The sequence below is a fragment of the Varanus komodoensis genome, unplaced genomic scaffold, assembly GCF_004798865.1.
Source record: "Varanus komodoensis strain SLA01 unplaced genomic scaffold, ASM479886v1 scaffold3, whole genome shotgun sequence".
Classification (NCBI taxonomy): Eukaryota; Metazoa; Chordata; class Lepidosauria; order Squamata; family Varanidae; genus Varanus; species Varanus komodoensis.
Window position 1 is genome coordinate 31052659 of NW_025335761.1, and position 9279 is coordinate 31061937.

Here is a 9279-nt window from a genome sequence, read left to right on the forward strand (position 1 = left end):
TAATAGTACTTCCCTTGTGTCCTATTACTGAATGTTTATGGAGTACTCTGCATTATCCTGGGAGCTGACACAATGACAAGGAGTCATTTGGAGTCAAGAAATGCTGAAAGAGACCATTAAAATGACTTGCAGAGAGGGTTTCAACAAGGACACATTCTGCTGCTTTCACCCATGTTCAGTAAATGTGTAGAGGACATTTTTAATAAAATAGTTGTTGCTTAATTACTGGCATTTTTCAGGAATCTAATATTGCAGTGAAATAGCATAATTTCTTTTTGTTTATCACTAATGGCTGGGCTTTCAGTAGCATTTGCTACCCGGTGAACCTGAACCCTCCTGATACAGATTTAGGAACATGTGGAGATGTTTTTGCATGATGAGTTGCAAAGTAGGATCCTCTGCCTTGGTACAGTCACCCTTAAGAAGCTCAGCGGTTGCGGGAATGCTTGCGTCTCCAGGTTTGGCACTGGCCCCATATCGAATTCATTGCTTGTGTTGCCATGGTTGTTAGGAGACACTTCTCAAGACTGGAACTTTTCATAATCTTGTGCTTTGGAATGTGTTGCCCCAAAGTAATTGGAAAATGCTGTCCCGGTACAATAAAAAGATGTCTGAGAAATATCTGTGGGGGAAAAAAGATGCAAATGGTATTGGAGGCAATAAAGTAAACCTTTACTTTCTTAAAGCAAAGGAGACAGCCATCTCTGACCAACAAGACCAGTGGAGTTGTAGCTCCACATGCTGGAAAGCACCAGGTTATGTGGATTTTTTTAGAAAACAATATTAGAGAATTAAGAACAAAATTCAATTTATATTTATATGTTATTATATGGCAAAGACTTGTCATAGGTTTTAATGCCTGCCTTGATCACTTTTCATGCTAGTATCAAAAGTTTCATATTCCATGAAATGTTAAGCCACATGGGTATATACAATATATATGGATATAACGTTATTTTTAGGCTGCCTTCAAATGATGCAACCCTCTTTATGCAGTTTTTAAAAATACACACATCACATTAACATTATTGTCTTATGTTCACTGTAATCTGTTTTATGCATTGTGTCCAACAAAGTTTAATAAAACAGCAAAAAGAAGGATGAATAATTAGTTTAAACAGGTAAATGCTAATTAGGGAACTCCTGAAAGGCATCCATTATACACTAGCTTAAAACAAATTTTACAGCCCTGGTTAGTAGTGTAATCCAAATTCTGTCAAGGCAACTGCATTTTCTGTAATTGAGATGTGTATGTTTCCTTTGCATAACAGATGGCTCTGTATGCTTAGACTGATAGCTAGGAAAATAATAATTGCATTATTCTGGCCAAAAGAATATTAGCTCTTGGGCTAGGGCCATTTCAGGCAGTCCTCCTGCCAGCACAGCATATGCACATATATGGATTCGATTTTCAAGGAAATTGATGCATCTGGAATAGTGTCGCCATCTGAAATATCATCTGTTCAAGAAAAAAGTTGGCTTTAACCCTGTCCTAGTCCTCGTTGTTAAAACATACACTAAGCCACAGCATCAATAGTCAGACATTATTAGACTACATGTAGACTATTTATCATTCCGTGTCTAGACTTCAGGGGTAGGTTTCTGATTTTCTCAGTATAAATAGAGTTAAGCATAGCCTATTGCTAAACATAGAGTAATGGGCACTTCTTTGTCTCTTTTAATCTGTATATTATGAAATACTTAGTGTATTGCAAAGGGACTATGAAGAATACCAGAAGATTGTATGAAACCTGCTTCCTGAGTTCAAAGACTCAGCTTTCAAGTGACCAGACTTTGGGAAAGTATAAAAGAAAATTAAAATAAAATAAAATAAAATATGGTTTGTTCATGGTGAGTTGACTCTGCCCTATTGTCAATCACTATGAAGTTTTCTAAGGACTTCTCCAGATGTTATCGTTTCCATCGCTGCCCCCATTTCCTTCCACTTCCCTCTGTCCCATTCACCAGGCGGGAGAGATGGTAAGCCTCTTGCAGAAAGCAGTGGCAACCTGCAAGAAGGATGAGGGACGGTGTCTGCCACCTTCTGGCCTGATCCCAATCTCCATGCCTTCTCTTTCTTTTATTGCATCTCACTGGTGATGGGGAGAACTGGGGCAGCCATACCTTCCTTTTCCCTGTGGATTGCTGCCACTGTACTGTGTTTGGTGGAGGGGGGGAACATGGAACAGGATGATTGCTGAGGACTGGGAAAGGAGTTTGGGAGGCTGGAGGCCAGGTGTAAGGAAGGGACATTATTCTTTAGCTTTTCTGATCCAGAAAAGCATGCAGGAGTCATAATGCTTGTTTCTTATTTGAGGAAGAGTTACAGACTAGAACTTTTGAGCCCAGAAGTGTGAGTTTCTCCAACATCCTTATAAAAGAGGAACAGCTGCATGCTTGGTGTACCAAAATTGAATAGAATAGAAAGTTGCTAATTAGTCATCAAAGGGATCAAAGAAATTGAAACTTTTCTAGAATTGGCCAGGCAGAAGCATTTTGGGGGGACAGAAGTTCCTCTTGTGACAAAAGGCTTGCACATTTCATCCCTGTTGAAGCAGCTGGTATGAAACAGTAATGTGCTCTTTCACATAAAACATGCAGAATCTCATGTTAGAATATTGTCCTGCAGATCAGATTAATCCAGAGACTCCTTTTAAGAAAGAATTTGGCAAGGAAAGGGGATGAATATATTTTAAATAAATGTTTACTTACGTTATAGTTCTGTAAATCATTTAAAATGTGATATTTCTCTTTCCCTTGAGTCCAGATATTATCCCCCAAATAGTCTTTTAGGCAGTCTTAGAAGAGCTATGATATTTTACAGATTCATCACTAACTGTGGGGAAAGAGACGCTGCAATCATCCACAGTAAATTAAACATTCAAAAGCTTTATTTACTGCAAAGATCAGCAGTAGAAATAACTATGCAAACAATTCTCCTTGTAGAAAGGAAATGCTCATGTTTCACTGTAGTGATCTTAAAATTGTTCAAAGTGTAGAAACCATTGTAGTAGGTTGTTACGTTATTGAATTCTAGTTTGTGATAAAGGTGCCAGGAACAAGCGTTAATGGGATATGAACACATGAGATATCTTGCTTCCAATTCTTTATGTTCTATCCATTGCTATCAGATAAACATTGCTGGGTTCCTGCCATGAGCTGGCAGAGGTTGCAGTTGTGTTGAATAAACCTGTGACACTTCAATAGTTTACACATTCAGTAATCTTGGACTTCTGTTCTTGTGTGTGTGTGTGTGTGTGTGTGTGTGTGCGCGCGCGCGCGCGCACGTGTACATATCCATATGACTAAATCACCTGGCATATATTTTAGTCATCTTTTGTTTCATTTTCTTGCTCAATTAGTGATTAGATTAGTTGCACACTTGAAGTCAAGGTTTCTGTTCAAGTTGAAGTCCAGGATTTTATAAATGAGTTGTGGTGGCAAAAGAAATTTGGAAGAAATCTTCCATTAACATTGATTCTGAGGATGTATAACTAGCATGGGAATGTTGATAACAAAAGTAGTTGTGATAAAATGGATACAAATTTTACATGACAATGTAAATAGTGATTTTTATTCATGTAAAATATTAATTTGCTATCTTTCATTTAAAAATTGTGCAAGGGACTAAATTTGATAATATAATTAAAATAAATATATAAACTTATAATAAAAGATAATATATTGCTTTGTAGGCATAAAAATAAGCAGGTGCTTGGTTAAACAAATAAGTTTTTAAAAGGTGCCAAAACACCATCAACAGTGGTGCTCTAAATACTGCAGGGAGAGAGAATTCCAACGGTGGGTGTCACAACCAAAAAGACTCACCCATACCTACTGAACTGTACAAATGCTGAAGACAGAAAATCATGAGACATAAGATTTGTCCATATCTTAATGGACAAACTGATAAGGAAAAAAAATACTGCCTTGGGGAACCTGTCCCAGGAGGTAAAGAGCCTTACATGCCAATAACATTACACTGAACTTGGCCTAATAATGTCTCAACAGTTCTTTGAAGAAAGCTTTAATATTCAGTAGGTTGCCTGTTGATCTGCTGTTAAAATAGGGCCTGAAGTCTTCTTTCCATCTTTCTATAGTCTGTATCTAGAGGTGCAACTCTCATTCCTGACCATATCTAGATCAGAGTCTAGATAGGGTTGTTGAGTTCTTGAAATGCTGGCAGCCATCCGTTTTGACAAACTTCCATGGGAAAGCTCAACTGCTTACAGAGCATCTCTTTCTTTTTTCTCCTCAACTTCTATTTTATGTTGCGATAATGTCAAGGAAATAAAAGCAAGAAACAGGTACATATTAAGCTAATTAATCCTATGGTCTCAGGAGAGCATCTCCAGGAGAATAGGTTTCTTCCAAGCCCCTCCTCTAAGGCCACAGACATTGCTACATCCTTATAAGTGAGGCTCCAGTATCAGATCCCTCTCCCACCCCTGACCCCTTGCAGCTGTCACAGGGCGAACTGTGATCACAAGGCAGTGCTATCAGTGACTCAGATGAATGTGCAAAGGCCTGTTGAAAGCACTGTGTCACTGGTAACCTCAGGTGCAAGGATCAACAAGTAGGAGTCACCGTAGGTCCACTTGCCCATGTGGGCAAGTACAAGGTCAGGTGAAAATTTCCTGCTCCTTCCTGCATATGTATACTTGGAGTTGGGGAGGTACAAGAAAACGAGTCCTGTTTCCAGTGCATCACAGCTGGAGGGTGAGTGGAAAGGTTTGCACTGTCTGCACCAGCTGGGCATCCAGAGCTGGAGCTGTGAGGCAAAGGTGCATCCGCTTAGCCAATGGCCAAAGCAAGTCTTGGGCTAGGGCAAGGAGTGGAGCCAGCAGGATGACTGAACCCTTTTCTGGTGGTAGGATTCTTCCTTGTGGTAATAATGATTCCTCACTGACATACTGAAATCATTGTGGTGTCGACATTCCAAGGATGAACATGTTTGACCAAGCAGCCCTATTTTTTATGGTTTGGTGTGCTTAAAACTTTTAACCCCAAAATCTAGGCAGGAACATTTTGGATAGCATCATAATCCCTGCATTGTCCATTTAGCAAAGTCCTTTCCCTTGGAAAAAAAATAACTTTTCTTTTTTGTACCACTGACCTGTAGGTAATTCGCTAGAGTGGGAGTAGGCCACAAGTGGCCCATGGCCTGTGTGCACACCCATCCTTTTTGGCAGCCCTCGCCATGCCCAATTCATTACTGTGCTGCCGAATTTTGCAAGTGTGTACTGGGGGGCGGGGGAGTGGAATCATTTTCCTTTTAAAGTAAGGCACACTGGATCCACACACTGTATTTTCAAGATAACAGGTTGGGGTACAGGTTGCCACCGATTTCAGCCATAGCTCGAGAGGCAGCAGTTCCTGGAGGCCCCTCCCCATTCTAAAGAGGGCTAGTAAAAGTCTAGAGAGGCCAAAAGGAAGATTATGGGAAGCTGAATATAATTTGTATGGGTTTTGTCATCTGCTCCAAGTTACAACATAATCACTCATCCTATAATATGGAAATGTGAATGTGTACATCTCTCACTAGGGAAGGAGTCTGGAAAAGAGGAACCACCACTGAAAAGACCCTTTCTTATGTTCACCACAACCCAATTGTTTCTACTGGTAGGTCAGTGAACAGGGTTTCCACATCCCATTTAAGGGCATGTGCAAACAAGCAATCCATCATGTTACTTGTTCCCAAATTGGGTAGAACTTTAAATATTCAAAGCAGCACTTTGAATGGAACTTGGAAGCAGATAGGCAGCCAGTACAGTGATATGTTTCAAATGCTAATTCCTCATTTTGGTAACTGAATTATCCACTAGCTTAAGCTTCCAAACTGTCTACATGTTATGTTATGTTATGTTATTTATTTGTTTATTTATTTAAAACATTTCTATGCCGCCCCTATCACAACAAAGCCTTGGGGCGGCTCACAACAAAAACAAAAACATACAAAATTATACAAAAATTATACACTAAAATTATTAAAACCCCGGTGCATCTCGGCTTAATTTTTTTTAAAATCCTACATAATAAATTAACACTTAAAATAAGTTTTAAATAAAAAGGTCTTAGCCTGGCACCGAAAAACAAATAACGATGGCGCCAGGTGGACCTCTCTGTTACGTTAATCGTGAAGTTGTGCCCAACCCATCACGACCCCACGGACAACATTCCTCCAGGCTCTCCTGTCCTCCACCATTCCCCAGTCCCCCTAAGCTCACACCGACTGCTTCAGTGACTCCATCTAGGCACCTCATTCTCTGCCATCCCCTTCTTCTTTTGCCTTCAATTGTTCCCAGCATTAGGCTCTTCTTCAGTGAGTCCTTCCTTCTCATCAGGTGGCCAAAGTATTTGAGTTTCATCTTCAGAATCTGGCCTTCTAAAGAGCAGTCAGGGTTGAACTCCTCTAAGACTGACTGGTTTAATCTCCTTGCAGTCCAAGGGACTCGCAGCACCACAATTCAAAGGCTTCAATTCTTCAGCACTCAGCCTTCCTTATGGTCCAACTTTCACAGCCATACATTGCAACTGGGAAAACCATAGCCTTGACTATACACACTTTTGTTGGCAGGGTGATGTCTCTGCTTTTTAGTATGCTGTCTAGATTGGCCATAGCTTTCCTCCCCAGGAGCAAGCATCTTTTAATTTCTTGGCTGCAGTCCCCATCTGGGGTGATCTTGGAGCCCAGGAAAATAAAATCTGTCACTACCTCCATTTCTTCCCCATCTATTTGCCAGGAAGTGATAGGACCGGATGCCATGATCTTAGTTTTCTTAATGTTGAGTTTCAAAAACTGTCTTCCGAGGCAGTCATATATAAAGCACATTACAATAGCCCAGCCAAGATGTGATAAGGGCATGGATAACCTGAAGCAAAGTTTGTCTACCTAAGGTAGGATCACAGATGACATATCAGCCTGGCCTTTAAAAAAAAGGCTGTTCTGGGTACTGCTGCCTTATGTATTTCCAAGGAAAGGGGGGTGGTCCACCCATTCAGGACCACCTCAAAGCTGTGAATCTGATCTCTGGGGGAGCACAAAACTATCCAGAATTTGTTAAACACCTCTACTTAGTTTCATTGTTTTCTGTACTCATAGTCTCTGTCTTCTCTGGATTAAATTTCATCCAATTTCATCCATCCAAAGACCAACTGTAGATTGTTCCACAATCTCCCTGGGATAAATAGATGAAAACAAATCTGACACTTTAGCTCAATCCCCAGATGACATCCCCTATTTGCCTTATGTAGATGTAAAGCAACACAGGTAACAAGATGGAACCATGTGGCATTCCAAAGACCATGAGTTGGAACATTGGTTCTCCAGCAGCACCAACAGGTTACTGTGCACCATAACACTAGGGGTAGGTTTGCATGACATCACAAGCCATGCTGGTTCCTTGTTCAGGATGGCCCATCATGTCATCAAAACCCTTTCATGGTATTTTGACATGATACATTTGGTTTTTTGAATCCTTAATAGGAAACGACTATCTAATCTGTGGTTTCCATTCTGTACCCTGGTTCTCTGGTAATTGGAACCTGGCATAATGGTTTCCATGGTTCTGTGTAGCAGCTACCACAGAGTCCTTTAGAATGAGTGGCAGCTGCAGGAACTCGCCATCCATCCAGCATAAGATCAAATTATAAGCCCAGTGGCTGACAGAAAATATAGAAACCTAGAAACAGAGTGAGTCAGAAGGGGTCTCCTGGGCCATCTAGTCTGACCCCCAGCTCCAGCTGGCTCCACTCATGATATGACCATGTGCATGTCCATATGCTAACAGTGGGAGAAATGAGCAAGGAGAGTGGAAACCAAGGTAGTGTAGAGACCACTTGATCATGTCTCAAGAACATCCAAGCACAAAAAATCCCCAAAAAGCTCCACACTGTGGAAACCATACAGGATTACTCATTGTGAGCTCAGTTTACATCTCCCATACTCAGTTCAGGCAGGTGGGCTAGAAGAATACCATGATAAATGGTTAGGATTAGGGTTAGAGTCCAAGAAAATAACACAGATGCACACCTCCATTAATTCCCCAGGGTAAGTTATCCACTAGGCTGAAAAACAGATTGGAATGGTTCCAAAGAACCATTCTAGACCCTGTCCAGCTTTCTGATTATTTGAAAGAGATTTAATTTAATTTAATTTAACTGAATTTATATTTAGCTTTTCTGCCAAAGTGGCATTCAGAGCAGCTAACAATAATAAACACATATTAAAAATAAAATATTACTCAAAATACAGCAAAAAAATAAAAATTAAAAACACTACAGAGAGCCGGTGTGGTCTCTTGCTTAGGGTGTTGGCCTGAAAACCTGGGAGATCCAGGTTCTAGTCTCCACTTGGCCGTGAAGCTTACTGGGTGACTTTGTGCCAGTCACTCACTCTCATGGGGTTGTTTTTGTGAGGCTAAGATGGAGGTAAGGGAGCCTTAAATTCTTCACAAGGTGAAAGTGGGATATAAATGCAAAATAGCCACCACCACCAACAGAAATAAACTGCATCCAACCAATTAAACTCCCCTTCAGCCACAGTCCACCTTACATGCCATGCCAGAGGCCAGCCTGAGTGAAAATGGCTCTGTCTCCTGGCAGAAAGGCACAGAGAGGGGATCATTCTAGCCTCTCTTAGCAGAAAGTTCCAGAGCCTAAAATGGCCACTGAGAAGGTTCTCTTTTCAGGTCCCCACCAACCATGCCTCTGATGGCAGCAGGACCCAAAGAAGTGCATTCTTTCAGGTAGCCTGGTTCCCAGCTGGGTGCATCATTTTAACTATCATCTAGCATCAAAATGGGGAGTTAGCAGAATGCTACTGTTTGGATATCTTTACCGAGCACAATAAATCAGAATATAATATTCATTGACTTTTAAAATGAGTTCTTAGCTGAAGAATGGATCACTCTATACTGTTCTGCTAGTTGAAATCCTCACTATAAAATGTGTCCCGCCCTTGCTTCAAGCTACACAGGACACATAGAGGATTGCAAATTGCCCTTTTATTTAAAAACAAAAAAAAAGACCCCACTAAAAATGGAACAGTACAGCTGCACACATAATAAGAGCTAATAGAGGTGAAGGGGAATAAAGGATAAGTTGTTGTTTAGGCTTTGTCCTTTTAAAAAGCAAAGCAGGTGAAAATGAACGGGCACACTTACGTGCTTTTCTCATACTGTAACCAAGCTTTGTATGTTGAATATCTGGGTATTTGTCCTATGGAATGGCAAATAAAATTACAGCAACAACACATAAGAACAAGGTCAAATAAATGAC

The 9279-nt window shown here is 40.6% G+C and overlaps 1 protein-coding gene across 2 annotated transcripts in view; it reads left to right on the plus strand.

Moving 5' to 3' along the window:
• Positions 1 to 9279, plus strand: part of NPAS3 (neuronal PAS domain protein 3) — a 563345-nt gene that overhangs the window by 333696 nt on the left and 220370 nt on the right. The window lies entirely within an intron of this gene.